This window comes from Triticum dicoccoides, chromosome 2B, assembly GCF_002162155.2.
Source record: "Triticum dicoccoides isolate Atlit2015 ecotype Zavitan chromosome 2B, WEW_v2.0, whole genome shotgun sequence".
Classification (NCBI taxonomy): domain Eukaryota; kingdom Viridiplantae; phylum Streptophyta; class Magnoliopsida; order Poales; family Poaceae; genus Triticum; species Triticum dicoccoides.
The window spans coordinates 415693552-415718250 of NC_041383.1; positions in this window are offsets into that span (position 1 = coordinate 415693552).

The window sequence follows — 24699 nt, forward strand, 5'->3', positions numbered from 1 at the left end:
TATAGCTGCCAGGGTGCAAGAAAGTAAATACGGCCACATACGTACATACGGGCGGGGTCTTGAACGCCTACTCGTGCATACGTACGGCCAGGGCTCGTGTACATGGCTGGGTCAAAATGGGGAAATAGCATCGTTGTCGTGTTCATGGGGAGGCAACGGAATGCGTCATGTTCATTGCGAGGCAACGGAACGTGTGGGAGCCAACCGGCTTGGACGGAACAGCCGATGGAAAAGAGGCCTGGCGTACCACGGAACGGAGGAAACGACCTTGTGTTCGACCGACCACGTTCAAAACGGGATCCTGTTCATCGAGGGGTCTGGCGTACTGCAAAACAGAGGAAACGGACTTCTGTTGGACCTTCTACAGTCGAAACAGGGTCCTGTTGATCAGGAGGGGTGTGGCGTACCGCAAAATGGAGGAAACGGACTTGTGTTGGAGCTCTACGGTCGAAACGGGGGTCATGTTCATCGGGAGGGGTGTGGCGTACCGCAAAACGGGACTCAACGGGATACTGTTCATCTCCACCGTTGACCTCCTCCAGCCTCCATGGGCTACTGTTCATCCACCGTCGACCTCCTCCAGCCTCTACCTGCGACTGTTCATCCACGGCCTCCTGTTCATCTAGCCTCCACCGCACGCTACTCCACCGGCTACTGTTCAACCAGCCCTCTCCACGGGCTCCTGGTCAACCACCCCTCCACGGGCTACCGTTCAACCAACCCTCCACCGGCTACTGTTCAACCAGCCCTCCACCGGCTACTGTTCAACCTTCCCTCCATGGGGTCCTGTTCATCCAGCCCTCCACGGGGTCTTGTTCATCAAGCCCCAACCGGCTCGATCGATCGGGGTCCTATTCATTGATACGTCTCCAATGTATCTATAATTTTTGATTGCTCCATGCTACTTTATCTACTGTTTTAGGCAATATTGGGCTTTATTATCCACTTTTATATTATTTTGGGACTAACCTATTAACCGGAGGCCCAGCCCAGATTTGCTGTTTTATGCCTATTTCAGTGTTTCGAGGAAAAGGAATATCAGACGGAGTCAAAACGGAACAAAATCAACTAGAGAAGTTATTTTTGGAAGGAAACCCACTTGATGGACTTGGACCCCACGTCAGAAGATACGGGAGGTGCTCACGAGAGTGGGGGGCGCACCCTCCCCCTGGGCGCGCCCCCCTGCCTCGTGGGGCCCCCGTAGCTCCACCGACGTTCTCCCTGCACCCATATATACCTACGTACCCTAAAACTTCCAGAACAGAAGATAGATCGGGAGTTCCGCCGCCGCAAGCCTCTGTAGTCACCAAAAACCAATCGGGACCCCGTTCCGGCACCCTGCCGGAGGGGGATCCCATCACCGGAGGCCATCTTCATCATCCCGGCGCTATCCATGACAAGGAGGGAGTAGTTCACCCTCGGGGCTGAGGGTATGTACCAGTAGCTATGTGTTTGATCTCTCTCTCTCTCTCTCTCTCTCTCGTGTTCTCTCTCGTGTTCCTCTATGGCACGATTTTGATGTATCCCGAGATTTGCTATTGTAGTTGGATCTTATGATGTTTCTCCCCCTCTACTCTCTTGTGATGAATTGAGTTTCCCCTTTGAAGTTATCTTATCGGATTGAGTCTTTTATGAACACTTGATGTATGTCTTGCGTGGGATAACCGTGGTGATAATGGGTTATTCTATTGATCCACTTGATGTATGTTTTGGTGATCAACTTGCGGGTTTCGTGACACTTGGGAACCTATGCATAGGGGTTGGCACACGTTCTTGACTCTCCGGTAGTAGCTTTGGGGCACTCTTTGAAGTACTTTTATGTTGGTTGGATGAATCTGAGATTGTGTGATGCATATCGTATAATCATGCCCACGGATACTTGAGGTGACAATGGAGTATCTAGGTGACATTAGGGTTTTGGTTGATTTGTATCTTAAGGTGTTATTCTAGTACGAACTCTTTTATAGATCGATCCGAAAGAATAGCTTTGTGGTGGTTTCGTACCCGACCATAATCTCTACGTTTGTTCTCCGCTATTAGTGGCTTCGGAGTGACTCTTTGTTGCATGTTGAGGGATTTTCATATGTTCTATCTATGTTATTATTGTTGAGAGAACTTACACTAGTGAAAGTATGAACCCTAGGCCTTGTTTCCTATCATTGCAATACCATTTACGCTCACTTTTACCGCTTGTTACCTTGCTGTTTTTATATTTTCAGATTACAAATACCTTTATCTACTATCTATTTTGCACTTGTATCACCATCTCTTCGCCGAACTAGTGCACATATACAATTTACCATTGTATTGGGTGTGTTGGGGACACAAGAGACTTTTTATTATTTGGTTGCAGGGTTGCTTGAGAGAGACCATCTTCATCCAATGCCTCCTACGGATTGATAAACCTTAGGCCATCCACTTGAGGGAAATTTGCTACTGTCCTACAAACCTGTGCACTTGCAGGCCCAACAACGTCTACAAGAAGAAGGTTGTGTAGTAGACATCGAGCTCTTTTCTGGCGCCGTTGCCGGGGAGGTGAGTGCTTGAAGGTATATCTTTAGATCTTGCAATCAAATCTTTTTGTTTCTTGTTTTATCACTAGTTTAGTTTATAAAAGAAAATTACAAAAAAATGGAATTGAGTTTGTCTCATACGCTTCACCTTTTTAATATCTTTCGTGAGTATGATGGAAAGGAAAATTGTGCTCAAGTGCTAGAAGAAGAAATCTATAGAATGTTTTTATTTGATGAGCATGATTGCAATGTTGTTAGTATGAATTCCTTGAATATCCATGATGCTAATGATATGCAAAGCCACAAGCTTGGGGAAGCTATGTTTGATGAATATGATATATTTTGTCCCCCAAGCTTTGATGAGTAAATTTACTATGATGAAAGCATGCCTCCTATCTATGATGATTATTGTGATGATACGTATGCTATAAAGAAGAATTTTGCTTATGTGGAGAGTAGTAAATTTTTTATGCTTGTAGATCATGAAAAGAATGCTTTTGGTGCTGGTTATATTGTTGAATTCATTCATGATGCTACTGAAAATTATTATGAGGGAGGAATATATGCTTGTAGGAATTGCAATAATATCAAGTTTCCTCCCTATGTGCTTAAATTCTTGAGGCTATGCTTGTTTTACCTTCCTATGCTAGTTGATTATTGTTCTCCTAAGTTGTTTGCTCACAAAATCCCTATGCATAGGAAGTGGGTTAGACTTAAATGTGCTAGTCATATGCTTCATGATGCTCTCGTTATGTTTCAATTCTTATCATTTATGTGAGCATCATTGTCATCATCATGCCTAGCTAAAAGGCATTAAAGAAAAAGCGCTTGTTGGGAGACAACCCAATATTTATCCTTACTGTTTTTGTGTGTCCACATGATTATGCTACTGTAGTAATCATGTTTTGTAGCTTTTGTTTCAATAAAGTGCCAAGTAGAACCTTTGGGAAGACTTGGGTGAAGTTTATGTGATCTTGCTGTGAAAAACAGAAAATTTAGCGCTCACGAGAATAGCTGCCATTGTTTACTGGAGAGTTCTTTTAGGTTGATTCTTCTTGCAGATGATTAATAGACAAATTGCTCAGGTCGAGCAATTTATTTCATAATTTTTGGGGTTCCAGAAGTATACGTTTTATACACATTACTACAGACTGTTCTGTTTTTGACAGATTCTGTTTTCTATGTGTTGTTTGCTTATTTTGATGAATCTATGAGTAGTATCGGAGGGTGTGAACCATAGATAAGTTGGAGTACAGTAGATATTACACCAATATGAATTTAGAATGAGTTAATTACAGTACCTAAGTGGTGGTTTTATTTTCTTATACTAACGGAGCTTACGAGTTTTGTGTTGAGTTTTGTGTGGTTGAAGTTTTCAAGTTTTGGGTAAAGATTCGATGGACTATGGAATAAGAAGTGGCAAGAGCCTAAGCTTGTGGATGCCCAAGGCACCCCAAGGTAATATTCAAGGACAACCAAGCAACTAAGCTTGGGGATGCCCCGGAAGGCATCCCCTCTTTCGTCTTCGTTCATCGGTAACTTTACTTGGAGCTATATTTTTATTCACCACATGATATGTGTTTTGCTTGGAGCGTCAATTTCTTTTGTTAGTTTTTGCTTTCTGTTAGTTAGAATTGTGTTTTGCCTCTTTAGTTTCAATAAAAAAGTCAAGGATAGCCTTTGCCATGCTTATTTTGCTAGTTTGCATGTTGCTGTTTGAAAACAGAAAGTTTACCGCTGTTGCAAAAATTCCCTAGAAAAGTCAGAGCATGGTCTAACGTTGAATCTTTTTTCTTATTGAGCTCTGATAAATTTACTACAGTGTGAATTTTAGTTCATAATTTTTGGAGTCAGGGAAGTATGGATACTCTTGCATTCTTTACAGACTGTACTGTTTTGACAGATTGTTGTTATGTTTGATTTGTTTGCATATGTTTGTTTGTTTAATGATTCTATTTGCGGATAGGAGTATTAAATATGCAGAGGCATTTAGTATTCAATGTTGAATAATAATTTTAGTAATTTGTTACATTAGAAAATGATAAGGTTTTGCATTAGTTTATACTAACCTATCTCACGAGTTCTTGTTGAGTTTGTTGTGATTGAAGCTTTTGATAAAAAGAAGAAACCATGATATGAGAGGAATTAAGGAGACACAAAAGTTCAAGCTTGGGGATGCCCAAGGCACCCCAAGATAATATTTCAAGAAGTCTCAAGCATCTAAGCTTGGGGATGCCCCGATAGGCATCCCACCTTTCTTCTTCAACAACTATCGGTTAGTATCGGTTGAGCCTAAGTTTTTGCTTCTTCACATGAGTTGTGCTATCCCTGCAATATAGTTTTCTTTAGCTTTGCTTGCTGTTTTGATTAAAGTATCAATATCTGAAATTCTTTAATGAGAGAGAGCCTTACACAAATTGGAATTTGCTAGAATACTCTATGTGCTTCACTTATATCTTTTTGAGCGTAATAATTTTTGCTCTAGCACTTCACTTATATCTTTTAGAGCACGGTGGTGGATTTGTTTTTAAAGAAACTATTGATCTCTCATGCTTCACATAGATTATTTTGAGAGTCATTAATAGCATGGTAAATTGCTTAATGTTAATATACTTAGTGATCAAGATATGTGAAACTTTCTTTTGAGTGAATTGAATACTAAGATAAATTTAATGCTTAATAATTGTTTTGAGATATGGAGGTAATAATATCAAAGTCATGCTAGTTGAGTAGTTGTGAATTTGAAAAGTTGTGAATTTGAAAAATACTTGTGTTGAAGTTTGCAAGTCCTGTAGCATGCACGTATGGGTAAAGTTGTGTAACAAATTTGAAGCATGAAGTGTACCTGGCTTGTGCATCCTTATGAGTGGCGGTCGGGGACGAGCGATGGTCTTTTCCTACCAATATACCCCCTAGGAGCATTGTGCGTAGTACTTGATTTTTGATGGCTTCTAAATTTTTGCAACAAGTATATGAGTTCTTTTGACTAATGTTGAGTCCATGGATTATACGCACTCTCACCTTTCCGCCTTTGCTAGCCTCTTCGGTACTGTGCATTGCCCTTTCTCACATTGAGAGTTGGTGCAAACTTCGCCGGTGCATCCAAACCCCGTGATATGATACGCTCTTTCACACATAAACCTCCTTATATCTTCCTCAAAACAGCCACCATACCTACCTATTATGGCATTTCCATAGCCATTCCGAGATATATTGCCATGCAACTTTCCACCGTTCCGTTCATCATGACATACTTTACTTTTGTCATATTGCCATTGCATGATCTTGTAGTTGACATCGTATTTGTGGCAAAGCCACCATGCATTATTTTTCATACATGTCACTCTTGATTCATTGCATCATCCCGGTACACCGCCGGAGGCATTCATATAGAGTCATATCTTGTTCTAGTTCGGAGTTGTAATTGTTGAGTTGTAAGAAAAATAAAAGTGTGATGATCATCATTATTAGAGCATTGTCCCAAGTGAGGAAAGGATGATGGAGACTGTGATTCCCCCACAAGTCGGGATGAGACTCCGGACGAAAAAAAGAGAGGCCAAGGAAGCCCAAACAAATAAAAAAATGCCATAAAAAAAGAAAAGGCCCAAAATAAAAAAAATAAACAAAATAAAAAAAGAGAGAAAAAGAGAGAAGGGACAATATTACTATCCTTTTACCACACTTGTGCTTCAAAGTAGCACCTTGTTCTTCATGTAGTGAGTCTCATATATTGTGCTTCAAAGTAGCACCTTGTTCTTCATGTAGTGAGTCTCATAAGTTGTCTTTTTATACTAGTGGGAATTTTTCATTATAGAACTTGGCTTGTATATTCCTACGATGGGCTTCCACAAATGCCCTAGGTCTTCATGAGCAAGCAAGTTGGATGCACACCCACTAGTTTTCTTTTGTTGAGCATTCATAGCTCTAGTGCATCCGTTGCATGGCAATCCCTACTCACTCACATTGATATCTATTGATGGGCATCTCCATAGCCCGTTGATACGCCTAGTTGACATGAGACTTTCTCCTTTTTGTCTTCTCCACACAATCCCCATCATCATATTCTATTCCACACATAGTGCTATATCCATGGCTCACGCTCATGTATTGCCTGAAGATTGAAAAAGTTTGAGATTATTTAAGTATGAAACAATTGCTTGGCTTGTCATCGGGGGTATAGAAGTTGGGGACATCTTTGTGTGACGAAAATGAAGCATAGCCTAACTATATGATTTTGTAGGGATGAACTTTCTTTTGCCATGTTATTTTGAGAAGACATGATTGCTTTGATTAGTATGCTTGAAGTATTATTATTTTTGTGTCAATATGAACTTTTGTCTTGAATCTTTCGGATCTGAATATTCATATCACAATTAAGAAGATTTACATTGAAATTATGCCAAAGTATCACTCCGCATCAAAAATTCTTTTTTATCATTTACCTACTCGAGGACGAGCAGGAATTAAGCTTGGGGATGCTTGATACGTCTCCAACGTATCTATAATTTTTGATTGCTCCATGTCACACCCTAGCTAGTTCATGCATTAGAGTGTTGCATCATGTCTATTTTTCTCAACAGAAACTGGAAATGGGGATGACAGAACCCCCAGCCCCTCTGAAACCAACTAGGATTTACTAAAAATATTTTCAATGAACTTGAAATGCCCTTCTAAAATGTCCATCATTTTTGTCTTGGTTCAGAACCTCTGCCAAAAGTGGTGCTCAATTTTCTAGGTCATCCTAAGGTTTTTGAATTAAATCATAAGTATTTGAGTTTGGGCATTTAAATTATATAAATTATTTTAAATGCTCAAATAATCCCAAACTAAAATGATCCATGCTGTATATATTCCAGTTAGTGGCCATGAGCAGTTTGGGTAATTTTGGAGTTGTTTAGGTATTTTTAGTAAGTCCACAAAGTTACAGAATAATTAAAAAAGATAAATAAGAGAGAGAGAGAGAGAGAGTGAACTAACCCGGCAGCCCGCCTAGCCAGCCCACCAGCCGGCCCAGCCCAGCAGCCGCTCCAGCGAGCTGCTTGCCTTTGCCAGGCAGGCAGGCAGGTGCTCGACGGCGACGCCAGCGCACGCCACGCAGCTGCCCGCCGCCCTGCTTCACCCCCTCGCCTCTCTGCTGGCCTGGATGAGCTCCACGTCGAGCCTCAAACCCCCAGGACACACCCATTCGCCCCCAGCTCCTCTCCCTCGCTCTCCCGCATCATGGCCGACGCCACCGCAGCCGCACCGTCGCCGTAGTCGCGCTCTCCGTCGTCCCCGCGCCGTGCCACCGTGTCCAGGAGCTCCGCCGCCCTCCTCTCCTTCGAGCTAGTCGAGCCCCGAGCGCTCGCGTGCCCCGAAGCCACTGCACCGACCTCGTCCGGTCCGCCATCGCCGGAGATCCCCTTCGCCGTCGCCGCAGCACCAGCTCGTCACCGACCGCGTCGTCTGCTTCTTCGAGATCGCCGTGAGCCCAACTACCTCTCCCCCCTTTCCTCTCTCGTTCTCGTGCACCACAGCGAGTGCACGAAGCTTCACCGCACGCACTGTCGCCGAGCTCGTCGCCGACGTGTCTCCGGCCAACCACCGGCCACACCACCGTGTCCAACGCACTCACCGCACCCGCAGGAACCCGTAGCATCACTCCACGCGCCTCGCCGTGCCCCCTAGCGTCGAGTTCGACCTCACCCGAACTCCGGCGACCGCTAAAGTCATCGCCGGCGACGTTTCCGGCCACCCCGAGCTCAACCACCACCACCACCAAGAGCTGCGGCTTGCTCCCAGCTACCCGTAGATGCCCTCCACCGCTCATTTAGTCGCCGGAACACACAAAAGCACTCTCGCCGCCGCGTTCAGCCTCGCCGGCGGCTAAACGCCGGTGAGTTGACCCCGCTGACCCTCGTTTGTCCACGGGTGGGCCCAGTTTGACCCCCCTGGGTCAATGACAGGTGGGGCCCAGCCCTGTTAACTAATCAGGATTAGTTTTAATTGATATTTAGTTAAACTAATTACACTGACACATGGGACCCACTAGTCAGGGTTGACCTGGACTGTTCCGTTGACCGCTGACATCATCCTGACGTAATGCTGACGCAGTAAGTTATTTACTGGAATTATTATTACACACGAAATTCCAGAAAATACCCCAAACTTTAAAAAATCATAGAAATTAATCTGTAACTCCAAATGCAAAGTTTTATATATGAAAGATGATCAGAAAAATCCAATCTATCCATCTATACCGGTTTCATGCATGTTTAAGCAAGCTAACCTGATGTTTAGTGCAGAACAAGATAAAGCACTTAAAAGGGCCATTTATGAGTTTGAAACTTGAATCTTTGGTTCAAACTAGTTCAAACCCATCTGGTCTTAGTTGCATTAGCCCAATACACTCATTTTGCCATGTATCATGCATGCATCATATTGTTGCATATTGTTTGGTGATGTTGTGTATCGGTGCTCTTTGTGGCAGGTTCTGCCTCCGAGGAGTACCACGATTACCCTAGCGAAGAACAATATCAGAGCATCGACCCATCAGGCAAGCAACCAACCATTTGATCATATCGATACAATCCCATGTTCTCGCTTCTGCTCTCTTTTACTGCATTAAGACAACGCGTTTCAAACTGCTGTGTGCTATGGTAGTTGAACCCATTTCCTCTGCATGACCTGTCATTGCCACAGTAACTAGATGAAACCCACTAGCATGTGTAGGAGTTGATTGAGCCATATGTATGTGTTGTTCCTACCTTGCTATGCCTGCTATGCTTAGAGTCGTGTCAGGTCTGGTTCATCTGGGTGATGGGCTAGAGTGAAATGATCATGCCGGTAATGAGAGTGATGTGGTGAACACGATTTGGTAAAGGTATCGATGAAAGGCCATGTAGGAGTACATGGTGGGTTGTTTCATTGAAGCCAACCTTAAGCACTGAGATCTGTATGTGTGATTTAAGATTCAGCTACTACCATGCATTGGGCCCTGAAATATGACCCCGCTCGACTTCTTATTCACTCTAGTCCTCTGTCCAGGAGTTGCAAGTAGTTTCTGGTGTTTGTAGTTTACTAGAGGCCGTGGGCAGCGCTGACCCGCGGGGTGGGCTGTGATGTGGTAGGTACGTGGCCGGGAATACCGGGCACCCGTTAGGTGTCACGGAACCCTGTACACATCGTTCGGGGCCGTATGTGGAACCCCGGCCGGACTCCCTGCGGATGGAACCTGAATAGGCGATAAACCTGGACTAGAGACTTAGGTGTTTAGGTAGGTCGTGGTCTACACCCACATCGGCTTTCGCTTGAAGTCTGTCGAGCACATGTCGTGTGCACACGCTAAGTGGTGGAAACATGTATGAAGAAGTACACCCCTGCAGGGTTAACATGATCTATTCGAATAGCCGCGTCCGCGGTAAAGGACTACTTGGTTGCCTATACAGTTCATAGACAAGTAAATGGATACTACTAAAAATCTCAAGATAAGCGTGAGTGCCGAGGATTGCTCTTCCGTAGGATGACGGAGGTGGATCCTCGGTGGTGTATTGAACTGGTGTGTAGTGGACTCGTGTGCGCAAAACCATTTCAAGTTGGTGTCTCGTAGGATAGCTTAGCCAAGAGTCAAAGCTGGCTTGCCGCAATAACCCCACCAACCCTTCTTGATAATGTGCATGTATGTAGGATCTGATGTAAGTCTTGTTGAGTACCTTTGTACTCATGTTGCTTTAATTTACATTTTTCAGAAGACGCTGCAACCCCTTCTGATGGGTTCTTCGTAGACGTTGACATCGATGAGTAGACTGAGGCCCAGGTGGTGACCCTGAGCTTGTGAAGGACCACGTAGTATAGCCAGGCTTTCCCAAGCCTCTTTTATTTTACTAGTTGTCTGTACTTAGACAAGTTACTTCCACTGTTGGCTTGTATGTTTGTATGACTTGAATGCTGGGTCGTGTGACCCGTACTTGTGTGTATGATATGTATGGCTCCCTGAGCCTTTAAATAAAATACTTGTGTTGTAGAGTCATGTTGTGATGCCTTGTTGTATTTGCACATATCGAGCATATTGTGTGTATGATTGAAATGCTTGGTATGTGTGGGATCTGACTATCTAGTTGTTTATTCTTAGTAGCCTCTCTTACCGGGAAATGTCTCCTAGTGGTTCCACTGAGCCTTGGTAGCTTGCTACTGCTCCGGAACACTTAGGCTGGCCGGCATGTGTCCTTCTTCGTTCCTGTGTCTGTCCCTTCGGGGAAATGTCACGCGATGGATACCGGAGTCCTGTTAGCCCGCTACAGCCTGGTTTACCGGAGTCCTGCTAGCCCAGTGCTACAGCCCGGGTTCACTTGCTGATGACCGACACGTTCGATGCTGGGTCATGGATGCCTGTCCCTATAAGTCTGCGCCACTTTGGGTTTATGACTAGCCATGTCAGCCCGGGCTCCTTACCATATAGATGTTAGCGACACTATCATATACGTGTGCCAAAAGGCGCAAACGGTCCCGGGCAAAGGTAAGACGACACCCGTGGGAATACCGTGTGTGAGGCCGCAAAGTGATATGAGGTGTTACATGCTAGATCGATGTGGCATCAAGTCGGGGTCCTGACAGCGTTGGCATCAGAGCCGGACTGCCTGTAGGTTCTCCAAGCCAAACTGGTCGATGTTGAGTCTAGAAATTCTTTACTTATATGTAGGGGAATTGATTGTGGGATGGAACATAAGGCTCTTTTTACTCCTTTATCTCATGACATTCTGATCTGAGTCAGTCTATTCTTCCACCGGGGGTTAAGGAATTAAGATGTCTCCTCTCTATCAGGTTCACGTGTTACTAATCAGTAGTACCTTATAGGTTGATGGATACAAGCCTAGTTCAGTTCTACTACCCCATTATGTTTCTAAGATGGACCCAGAACCTTGATATGATGTTGTTGAGTGTCTATGCTATTCTTTGCAAAATGCCTCAAAATCCTTTTGAGCATTTACAGCCGTTATGCTGTCCAATTCCTGCTAGAAATTCTAATGTCTTGTGTTATATCATGTTCCAGATGGCTTCCCGTCCTCAGAATCAAGTGGTTCGTTTGACTAGATGTCTAGATGTACCCGGCCATACTGCCATGTTGGTCAGGGTAATGACTGAGGCAGGGTACCATTGGTATCCTGAGTACACGGTTGAAGAACAATTCCGAGACTTTAATCAAAGTCAATATTTTTGCACTGTCAGGATATTTCCATCTTATCCTGGATCTACCGAGCCCCTCCACTGCTCGTATGGACTCGGGGTTACTATTGAGATGGCTGTGCAGGATGCTGCCTACTCTATGATGACCATCATGCGAGTCAGGACTGGCCTATTTCGGGACTCCGACTTCCGGTATATGCCAGCTTCACTCCCGGGAGCACAAGGGTATCTCCAGGCTATCTATGCTGACTCCACTCAGGAGGACTCACTAACCCGCACCACTGCACAGTTGCTTGAAGACAAGGACCGTGAAAATCGGGCCTTGAGACTAGAGCTTTTCAACACCCGTGCTGATCATTGGGCCACTTTGACTCGGTTTGCACCGGCTGTGCAAGCTGGATATATGGATATGCGAGATCTCTATCCTGTGAGATCTGCTCTGCCAGACATGATGGATTGGCGTGATGTAGGAGGCATCACCCCACCTCGTGGTCCCCACAGGCCACCGTTTGTTGGTCCAAGACCTCATCCTAGCCCCTATGGTCCACAAGCTCCACGGGACCGACTGTTTCCGGATGATCACGTTGAGCTTCCACGCTATGGAGGTGACTTCTATGAAGACTACTACGGAGCTGTCTGAGCTAGTAGTAGTATCACTAGTATCGTACTAGTTGTATCGTCCACCGTCCTGCGTGACTCGTGGGATATGACTTAGCTTGTACCGCCTTCCGGAGGTGTAGAAAAATAATGTATAGGAGCTCGGAATGCCTCCGATGAGATGAAATCCTCTTTTCACCGTAGTAGTACTTTGTTTGGTTCTGTACTAAACCTTGTATGGTGTGTATGACGATGGAATAAAAGAAGCAGTTTCTATATCTACCATGTCATATGGATGATCATCTTATATTCCAAGTTATCCATTACATTCTACATCTCTATGTCAGAATCCTATCACCCTGGACTAAACCATTGTTTTGTTTTCCTAGGATGGTTAACACCCGCACCAACCCTGCTCCCCCAGAGCAGGCCGAAGGCAGTAGAGTTGGGGGAACAAACCTGCCTCACCCTGCCTCTCTGGCCGAAGTTATGCTGGAAGCCAAGAGAAACAAGCGGGAGACCAACCGTTTGTTGGAGCGCATCGAGCAAAACACAACACACCATCAGAGGAATAACTTGGTGTCACTCGGTGATTTCATCAAGTTACATCCACCCACCTTCCACCACTCCGTCGAGCCTCTCGACGCCGATGACTGGCTTCGCAGTATTACTCACAAACTGCGTTCTGCGCTAGTAGCTGAGGCTGATAAGGTCACCTTTGCTGCATATCATCCCGAAGGCCCCGCCAGTCTCTGGTGGGAGAACTATGGAGCCATGCGCCCAGCGGGCCATGTCACTACTTGGGCTGAATTCAGTGAGGCTTTCCGTGAACATCACATTCCGGAGGGTCTCATGGACTGTAAACGTGAGGAGTTCTGCAATTTCACTCAAGGTCGACTCTCTGTGGATGCATACAGCAGGGAGTTCGGTAACCTTGCACGATATGCAACTGAGGAACTATCTACCGATGCCAAGAAGCAGGCAAGGTTCCGTAAGGGACTTAGCCCCGAGCTTTGCCGTGACCTCCGTCTGCATGAGTGCACATCTTTTCAGAAGCTTGTTAACAAAGCCATCAGTGTTGAGTCTGGTCAGACTGATTATGAAGCAAAACGCAAGCATGGCCGTGACATGGGTTCCTCGTCCGGTGCTGGTCCTCAGAAGCGCCGGGTGTGGATGCCTAACACTGCCCTGCCACCCAGGTTCACACCAAGACCATCCTTTCAGGCGCCTCGCCCCGCTCAATAGTTTGCACCAGCCAAGCCCTATGGTGGTTCAACCAACAATGCTCCTCCACGCACCAGCTCCGTGACATGCTTCAAGTGTGGTGAATCAGGCCACTACCTGCGCGAGTGTCCCCAGACCAACCCCAACCAATCTGGAAAAGCTGTTGGCCGTGGCAAGCCGACAGGGAAAGCGTTCTACGCCAAGCCGGCCACCGCTGCATGTGGCCATGTCAACTGTATCTCTGCTGAAGAAGCTCAAGAGGATCCCAACGTCGTTCTTGGTACGCTCCTTGTTAATTGCCACCCGGCATCTGTTCTTTTCGATACTGGAGCATCTCATTCTTTCATATCCGAAAATTATGCTCGTTTGCATAACACCACATTCTGTGACATGCCGTCCACTATGCAAATTTCTACTTCTGGTTCTAGATGGCAAACCTCTAGAGTAAGCCATGAAAATGAAATTCGAGTCGACAGACTTGTTTTTCTCGCATCTTTGATAGCTCTCAAATATTCAGATATTAATATCATCTTGGGTATGGATTGGATGTCAGCCCATCATGCCAAGATTGATTGCTTCTCTAGGACTGTTCAACTCACCCATCCTTAGGGGAAGATAGTCAATGTCTTGACCCGAGTAGCCAAGCGACAGCTATTTTCTCTTAACGCCAGTCCTTTGCCAGACCTGGAAGACGTTCCGGTAGTCCGTGACTTTCCGGATGTCTTTCCGGAGGAATTGCCAGGTGTTCCACCTGACAGAGATGTCGAGTTCGTAATAGATCTCATTCCAGGAACTTTCCCAATTTCTAGAAGACCCTATAAAATGGCACCACTAGAACTAGCCGATCTTAAGAAACAACTCGATGAGTCCTTGAAAAAGGGTTTCATCCGTCCTAGTTCGTCTCCATGGGCTTGTCCCGTCCTCTTTGTCAAGAAGAAGGATGGTACGGATCGGATGGTTGTAGATTATCGACCAGTTAACCTGGTCACGATCAAGAACAAGTATCCGCTCCCCAGGATCAACGACCTGTATGATCAGCTCGCTGGATCCTCAGTCTTCTCCAAAATGGATTTGAGGTTGGGCTACCATCAAATCAAAATCAGGAACGGGGACATTCCTAAAACGGCCTTTGTTACTCGTTATGGCCAATACGAGTACACCGTCATGTGCTTCGGTTTAACCAACGCTCCAGCCACTTTCTCTCGCTTAATGAACTCCATCTTCATGGAGTATTTGGATAAATTCGTCGTGGTTTACCTCGTTGATATACTGATCTACTCCAAGAACGAGGAAGAACATGCCAAGCATTTAAGGCTAGTGTTGATGAAACTTCGAGAGCATCGCCTTTATGACAAGTTCTCTAAATGCGAATTTTGGTTACCAGAAGTGACCTATCTAGGACATGTAATTTCTGGTAAGGGTATTGCCGTCAACACCGAGCGATTTCAAGCCATCCTTAACTAGACTCCACCTGAATCGGTCAAGCAAGTTTGGAGTTTCCTTGGCTTAGCGAGCTATTGTCGCCACTTGTCGAGAAATTCTCCAAGGTTGCCAAACCTCTAACTGAACTCCTCAAGAAAGATAACAAGTTCGAGTGGACTCCACAATGTGAGCACAGCTTTCAGGAACTAAAAAGACGCCTGACATCTGCTCCCGTACTGGTACCACCAGATTTCTCTAAGGACTTTGTTATCTATTGCGACGCCTCGCGACAAGGACTAGGTTGCATTCTTATGCAAGATCGTCACGTAATTGCTTACGCTTCACGGCAATTGCACCCACATGAGGAGAATTATCCTACTCATGATCTAGAGCTTGCAGCTGTAGTCTATGCACTTAAAACCTGGCGACATTACCTGCTCGGTAATCGTTGCGAAATCTTCACCGATCACCAAAGTCTGAAGTACATCTTCACCCAACCGGATTTGAATCTCAGGCAAAGACGTTGGGTTGAGTTGATCACATATTTCGACTTAGGGATAACTTACACCCCAGGAAAGGCCAACGTCATGGCTGATGCACTAAGTCGTAAATCTTATTGTAACAATCTGATGTTACAACAAACTCAACCGCTTCTCCATGAGGAATTTCGGAAGCTTAACCTTCACATTGTTCCTCAAGGATTTCTTTCCACCTTGGTGGCGAAACCTACTCTTACGGATCAAATTATCGCGGCCCAAAAGCGAGATAAAGGGATATCTAGGATCAAGGAGAACATTGCTAGCGGAGGTGCTAGATGTTTCTCCACAAATGATCATGGTGTTGTGTACTTTGAGAACCGTTTAGTGGTTCCCAAGAACCAGCATCTACGGCAGTTGATCCTTAAGGAGGCTCATGAATCTCCTCTCACCATTCATCCCGGTAGTACCAAGATGTATCAGGACCTACGCCAGAGGTTCTGGTGGACTAGGATGAAGAGAGACATTGCTCAGTTTGTTGCTAGTTGTGACGTCTGTCATCATGTAAAAGCAGAGCATCAACGGCCTGCTGGCACCCTTCAACCTTTAGCTATTCCTGAATGGAAATGGGATAAAATTGGTATGGATTTCATCACCGGTTTTCCCAGGACCAAGAGAGGGAATAACGCTATCTTCGTCGTTGTCGATCGTCTTTCCAAAGTAGCCCATTTCTTGCCTGTTCGCGAGAGTATAACCGCTAGTCAGCTAGCAGACTTGTATATCTCCCGAATAGTATCCCTCCATGGTGTTCCACTGGAAATTAAATCGGATCGAGGAAGTCTCTTCACCTCTCGATTTTGGGAAAGTTTCCAAAATGCTATGGGAACCCGCCTTTCCTTTAGCACTGCTTTTCACCCTCAATCAAGTGGTCAAGTAGAACGTGTCAATCAGATTCTAGAAGACATGGTTCGAGCTTCTGTTATCTCATTCGGAATGGATTGGGAGAAATGGCTTCCATTTGCCGAATTTGCTTATAACAACAGCTATCAATCTAGCTTGGGTAAAGCCCCTTTTGAAGTTCTCTATGGACGAAGGTGTCGAACGCCTCTTAACTGGTCAGAAACCGGGGAAAGATAATTCTTTGGCCCGGACATGATCCAGGAAGTAGAAGAGCAAGTTCGCGTTGTTCGTGAAAAGTTGAAAACAGCCCAATCTCGTCAAAAGAGTCAATATGACCGAAAACATAAGGCTATGACTTTTGAGGTTGATGAGAAGGCTTACCTTCGGGTTACTCCTCTGAAGGGAACCCATCGTTTCGGTATCAAAGGCAAATTAGCTCCTCGCTACATTGGACCCTTTCGCATTCTCGCTAAACAAGGAGAAGTTGCCTACCAATTGGAACTACCTCCGCATCTCTCCAGAGTCCACGACGTCTTCCACGTTTCTCAACTCAGGCGTTGCTTCTCGGATCCTATCCGTGGAGTGGACCACGAAACGCTTGATCTTCAAGATAATCTCACGTATCGAGAGTACCCCGTTCGTATCCTCGATCAAGCCGAGCGTACCACTCGACATCATAATATCAAGTTTCTCAAGGTTCAATGGTCGCACCATTATGAGAAGGAAGCAACTTGGGAAAGGGAGGATCGTCTTCGACTTGAGTACCCCGCCTTCTTTCCGGAGGAACCTAAATCTCGGGACGAGATTCTTTTGAGTGGGGGTGAGTTGTCACACCCTAGCTAGTTCATGCATTAGAGTGTTGCATCATGTCTATTTTTCTCAACAGAAACTGGAAATGGGGATGACAGAACCCCCAGCCCCTCTAAAACCAACTAGGGTTTACTAAAAATATTTTCAATGAACCTGAAATGCCCTTCTAAAATGTCCATCATTTTTGTCTTGGTTCAGAACCTCTGCCAAAAGTGGTGCTCAATTTTCTAGGTCATCCTAAGGTTTTTGAATTAAATCATAAGTATTCGAGTTTGGGCATTTAAATTATATAAATTATTTTAAATGCTCAAATAATCCCAAACTAAAATGCTCCATGCTGTATATATTCCAGTTAGTGGCCATGAGCGGTTTGGGGAATTTTGAAGTTGTTTAGGTATTTTTAGTAAGTCCACAAAGTTACAGAATAATTAAAAAAGATAAATAAGAGAGAGAGAGTGAACTAACCCGGAAGCCCGCCTAGCCAGCCCACCAGCCGGCCCAGCCCAGCAGCCGCTCCAGCGAGCTGCTTGCCTTCGCCAGGCAGGCAGGCAGGTGCTCGACGGCGACGCCAGCGCGCGCCACGCAGCTGCCCGCCGCCCTGCTTCACCCCTCGCCTCTCTGCTGGCCTGGATGAGCTCCACGTCGAGCCTCGAACCCCCAGGACACACCCATTCGCCCCCAGCTCCTCTCCCTCGCTCTCCCGCACCATGGCCGACGCCACCGCAGCCGCACCGTCGCCGTAGTCGCGCTCTCCGTCGTCCCCGCGCCGCGCCACCGTGCCCAGGAGCTCCGCCGTCCTCCTCTCCTTCGAGCTAGTCGAGCCCCAAGCGCTCGCGTGCCCCGAAGCCACTGCACCGACCTCGTCCGGTCTGCCATCGCCGGAGATCCCCTTCGCCGTTGCCGCCGTACCAGCTCGTCCCCGACCGCGCCGTCTGCTTCTTCGAGATCGCCGTGAGCCCAGCTACCTCTCCCCCCTTTCCTCTCTCATTCTCGTGCACCACAGCGAGCGCACGAAGCTTCACCGCACGCACCGCCGCCGAGCTCGTCGCCGACGTGTCTCTAGCCAACCACCAGCCACACCACCGTGTCCAACGCACTCACCGCACCCGCAGGAACCCGTAGCATCACTCCACGAGCCTCGCCGTGCCCCCTAGCGTCGAGTTCGAACTCACCCGAACTCCGGCGACCGCCAAAGTCGTCGCCGGCGATGTTTCCGGCCACCCCGAGCTCAACCACCACCACCAAGAGCTGCGGCTTGCTCCCAGCTACCCGTAGATGCCCTCCGCCGCTCATTTAGTCGCCGGAACACACAAAAGCACTCTCGCCGCCGCGTTCGGCCTCGCCGGCGGCTAAACGCCAGTGAGTTGACCCCGCTGACCCTCGTTTGACCACGGGTGGGCCCAGTTTGACCCCCCTGGGTCAATGACAGGTGGGGCCCAGCCCTGTTAACTAATCAGGATTAGTTTTAATTGATATTTAGTTAAACTAATTACACTGACACACGGGACCCACTAGTCAGGGTTGACCTGGACTGTTTCGTTGACCGCTGACGTCATCCTGACGTAATGCTGACGCAGTAAGTTATTTACTGGAATTATTATTACACAGGAAATTCCAGAAAATACCCCAAACTTTAAAAAATCATAGAAATTAATCTGTAACTCCAAATGCAAAGTTTTATATATGAAAAATGATCAGAAAAATCCAATCTATCCATCTGTACTGGTTTCATGCATGTTTAAGCAAGCTAACCTGATGTTTAGTGCAGAACAAGATAAAGCACTTAAAAGGGCCATTTATGAGTTTGAAACTTGAATCTTTGGTTCAAACTAGTTCAAACCCATCTGGTCTTAGTTGCATTAGCCCAATACACTCATTTTGCCATGTCTCATGCATGCATCATATTGTTGCATATTGTTTGGTGATGTTGTGTATCGGTGCTCTTTGCGGCAGGTTCTGCCTCCGAGGAGTACCACGATTACCCTAGCGAAGAACAATATCAGAGCATCGACCCATCAGGCAAGCAACCAACCATTTGATCATATCGATACAATCCCATGTTCTCGCTTCTGCTCTCTTTTACTGCATTAAGACAACGTGTTTCAAACTGCTGTGTGCTACGGTAGTTGAACCCATTTCCTCTGCATGACCTGTCATTGCCACAGTAACTAGATGAAACCCACTAGCATGTGTAGGAGTTGATTGAGCCATATGTATGTGTTGTTCCTACCTTGCTATGCCTGCTATGCTTAGAGTCGTGTCAGGTCTGGTTCATCTGGGTGATGGGCTAGAGTGAAATGATCATGCCGGTAATGAGAGTGATGTGGTGAACACGATTTGGTAAAGGTATCGATGAAAGGCCATGTAGGAGTACATGGTGGGTTGTTTCATTGAAGCCGGCCTTAAGCACTGAGATCTGTATGTGTGATTTAAGGCTCAGCTACTACCATGCATTGGGCCCTGAAATATGACCCCGCTCGACTTCTTATTCACTCTAGTCCTCTGTCCAGGAGTTGCAAGTAGTTTCTGGTGTTTGTAGTTTACTGGAGGCCGTGGGCAGCGCTGACCCGCGGGGTGGGCTGTGATGCGGTAGGTACGTGGTCGGGAATACCGGGCACCCGTTAGGTGTCACGGAACCATGTACACATTGTTCGGGGCCGTATGTGGAACCCCGGCCGGACTCCCTGCGGATGGAACCTGAATAGGCGATAAACCTGGACTAGAGACTTAGGTGTTTAGGTAGGTCGTGGTCTATACCCACGTCGGCTTTCGCTTGAAGTCTGCCGAGCACATGTCGTGTGCAGACGCTAAGTGGTGGAAACATGTATGAAGAAGTACACGCCTGCAGGGTTAACATGATCTATTCGAATAGCCGCGTCCATGGTAAAGGACTACTTGGTTGCCTATACAGTTCATAGACAAGTAAATGGATACTACTAAAAATCTCAAGATAAGCGTGAGTGCCGAGGATGGCTCTTCCGTAGGATGACGGAGGTGGATCCTCGGTGGTGTATTGAACTGGTGTGTAGTGGACTCGTGTGCGCAAAACCATTTCAAGTTGGTGTCTCGTAGGATAGCTTAGCCAAGAGTCTAAGCTGGCTTGCTGCAATAACCCCACCAACCCTTCTTGATAATGTGCATGTATGTAGGATCTGATGTAAGTCTTGCTGAGTACCTTTGTACTCATGTTGCTTTAATTTACATTTTTCAGAAGACGCTGCAACCCCTTCTGATGGGTTCTTCGTAGACGTTGACATCGATGAGTAGACTGAGGCCCAGGTGGTGCACCCTGAGCTTGTGAAGGACCATGTAGTATAGCCAGGCTTTCCCAAGCCTCTTTTATTTTACTAGTTGTCTGTACTCAGACAAGTTACTTCCACTGTTGGCTTGTGTGTCTGTATGACTTGAATGCTGGGTCGTGTGACCCGTACTTGTGTGTATGATATGTATGTCTCCCTGAGCCTTTAAATAAAATACTTGTGTTGTAGAGTCATGTTGTGATGCCTTGTTGTATTTGCACATATCGAGCATATTGTTTGTATGATGGAAATGGTTGGTATGTGTGGGATCTGACTATCTAGTTGTTTATTCTTAGTAGCCTCTCTTACCGGGAAATGTCTCCTAGTGTTTCCACTGAGCCTTGGTAGCTTGCTACTGCTCCGGAACACTTAGGCTGGCCGGCATGTGTCCTTCTTCATTCCTGTGTCTGTCCCTTCGGGGAAATGTCACGCGATGGATACCGGAGTCTTGTTAGCCCGCTACAGCCCGGTTTACCGAAGTCCTGCTAGCCCAGTGCTACAGCCCGGGTTCACTTGCTGATGACCGACACGTTCGATGCTGGGTCATGGATGCCTGTCCCTGTAAGTCTGCGTCACTTTGGGTTTACGACTAGCCATGTCAGCCCGGGCTCCTTACCATATGGATGCTAGCGACACTATCATATACGTGTGCCAAAAGGCGCAAATGGTCCCGGGAAAAGGTAAGACGACACCCGTGGGAATACCGTGTGTGAGGCCGCAAAGTGATATGAGGTGTTACATGCTAGATCGATGTGGGATCGAGTCGGGGTCCTGACAGCGTTGGCATCAGAGCCGGACTGCCTGTAGGTTCTCCAAGCCAAACTGGTCGATGTTGAGTCTAGAAATTCTTTACTTATATGTAGGGGAATTGCTTGTGGGATGGAACGTAAAGCTCTTTTTACTCCTTTATCTCATGACATTCTGATCTGAGTCAGTCTATTCTTCTACCGGGGGTTAAGGAATTAAGATGTCTCCTCTCTATCAGGTTCACGTGTTACTAATCAGTAGTACCTTATAGGTTGATGGATACAAGCCTAGTTCAGTTCTACTACCCCATTATGTTGCTAAGATGGACCCAGAACCTTGATATGATGTTGTTGAGTGTCTATGCTATTCTTTGCAAAATGCCTCAAAATCCTTTTGAGCATTTACAGCCGTTATGCTGTCCAATTCCTGCTAGAAATTCTAATGTCTTGTGCTATATCATGTTCTAGATGGCTTCCCGTCATCAGAATCAAGTGGTTCATTTGACTCGATGTCTAGATGTACCCGGCCATACTGCCATGTTGGTCAGGGTAATGACTGAGGCAGGGTACCGTTGGTATCCTGAGTACACGGTTGAAGAACAATTCCGAGACTTTAATCAAAGTCAATATTTTTGCACTGTCAGGATATTTCCATCTTATCCTGGATCTACCGAGCCCCTCCACTGCTCCTATGGACTCGGGGTTACTATTGAAATGGTTGTGCAGGATGCTGCCTACTCTATGATGACCATCATGCGAGTCAGGACTGGCCTATTTCGGGACTCCGACTTCTGGTATATGCCAGCTTCACTCCCGGGAGCACAAGGGTATCTCCAGGCTATCTATGCCGACTCCACTCAGGAGGACTCACTAACCCGCACCACTACACAGTTGCTTGAAGACAAGGACCATGAAAATCGGGCCTTGAGACTAGAGCTTTTCAACACCCGTGCTGATCATTGGGCCACTTTGACTCGGTTTGCACTGGCTGTGCAAGTTGGATATATGGATATGCGAGATCTCTATCCTGTGAGATCTGCTCTGCCGGACATGATGGATTGGCGTGATGTAGGAGGCATCACCCCACCTCGTGGTCCCCGCAGGCCACCGTTTGTTAGTCCAAGACCTCATCCTAGCCCCTATGGTCCACAAGCTCCACGGGACCGACTGTTTCCGGATGATCACGTTGAGCTTCCAGGCTATGGAGGTGACTTCTATGAAGACTACTACGGAGCTGTCTGAGCTAGTAGTAGTATCACTAGTATCGTACTAGTTGTATCGTCCACCGTCCTGCGTGACTCGTGGGATATGACTTAGCTTGTACCGCCTTCCAGAGGTGTAGAAAAATAATGTATAGGAGCTCGGAATGCCTCCAATGAGATGAAATCCTCTTTTCATCGTAGTAGTACTTTGTTTGGTTCTGTACTAAACCTTGTATGGTGTGTATGATGATGGAATAAAAGAAGCAGTTTCTGCATCTACCATGTCATACGGATGATCATCTTACATTCCAAGTTATCCATTACATTCTACATCTCTATGTCAGAATCCTATCACCCTGGACTAAACCATTGTTTTGTTTTCCTAGGATGGTTAACACCCGCACCAACCCTGCTCCCCAGAGCAGGCCGAAGGCAGTAGAGTTGGGGGAACAAACCTGCCTCACCCTCCCTCTTTGGCCGAAGTTATGCTGGAAGCCGAGAGAAACAAGCGGGAGACCAACTGTTTGTTGGAGCGCATCGAGCAAAACACAACACACCATCAGAGGAATAACTTGGTGTCACTCAGTGATTTCATCAAGTTACATCCACCCACCTTCCACCACTCCGTCGAGCCTCTCGACGCTGATGACTGGCTTCGCAGTATTACTCACAAACTGCGTTCTGCGCTAGTAGCTGAGGCTGATAAGGTCACCTTTGCTGCATATCATCTCGAAGGCCCCGCCAGTCTCTGGTGGGAGAACTATGGAGCCATGCGCCCAGCAGGCCATGTCACTACTTGGGATGAATTCAGCGAGGCTTTCCGTGAACATCACATTCCGGAGGGTCTCATGGACCGTAAACGTGAGGAGTTCTGCAATTTCACTCAAGGTCGACTCTCTCTGGATGCATACAGCATGGAGTTCGGTAACCTTGCACGATATGCAACTGAGGAAGTCTCTACCGATGCCAAGAAGCAGGCAAGGTTCCGTAAGGGACTTAGCCCTGAGCTTCGCCGTGACCTCCGTCTGCATGAGTGCACATCTTTTCAGAAGCTTGTTAACAAAGCCATCAGTGCTGAGTCTGGTCAGACTGATTATGAAGCAACACGCAAGCATGGCCGTGACATGGGTTCCTCGTCCGGTGCTGGTCCTCAGAAGCGCCGGGTGTGGGTGCCTAACACTGCCCTGCCACCCAGGTTCACACCAAGACCATCCTTTCAGGCGCCTCGCCCCGCTCACCAGCCAAGCCCTATGGTGGTTCAACCAACAATGCTCCTCCACGCACCAGCTCCGTGACATGCTTCAAGAATGGGGAATCGGGCCACTACCTGTGCGAGTGTCCCCAGACCAACCCCAACCAATCTAGAAAAGCTGTTGGCCGTGGCAAGCCGACAGGGAAAGCATTCTACGCCAAGCCGGCCACCGCTGCACGTGGCCATGTCAACTATATCTCTGCTGAAGAAGCTCAAGAGGATCCCAACATCGTTCTCGGTACGCTCCTTGTTAATTGCCACCCGGCATCTGTTCTTTTCGATACTGGAGCATCTCATTCTTTCATATCCAAAAATTATGCTCGTTTGCATAACACCACATTCTGTGACATGCCGTCCACTATGGAAATTTCTACTCCTGGTTCTAGATGGCAAACCTCTAGAGTAAGCCATGGAAATGAAATTCAAGTCGACAGACTTGTTTTTCTCGCATCTTTGATAGCTCTCAAATCTTCGGATATTAATATCATCTTGGGTATGGATTGGATGTCAGCCCATCATGCCAAGATTGATTGCTTCTCTAGGACTGTTCAACTCACCCATCCTTCAGGGAAGATAGTAAATGTCTTGACCCGAGTAGCCAAGCGACAGCTATTTTCTCTTAACGCCAGTCCTTTGCCAGACCTCGAAGACATTCCGGTAGTCCGTGACTTTTCGGATGTATTTCCAGAGGAATTGCCAGGTGTTCCACCTGACAGAGATGTCGAGTTCGTAATAGATCTCATTCTAGGAACTGTCCCAATTTCTAGAAGACCCTATAAAATGGCACCACTAGAACTAGCCGAGCTTAAGAAACAACTCGATGAGTCCTTGAAAAAGGGTTTCATCCGTCCTAGTTCGTCTCCATGGGCTTGTCCCGTCCTCTTCGTCAAGAAGAAGGATGGTACGGATCAGATGGTTGTAGATTATCGACCAGTTAACCTGGTCACGATCAAGAACAAGTATCCGCTCCCCAGGATCAACGACCTGTATGATCAGCTCGTTGGATCCTCAGTCTTCTCCAAAATGTATTTGAGGTTGGGCTACCATCAAATCAAAATCAGGAACGGGGACATTCCTAAAACGGCCTTTGTTACTC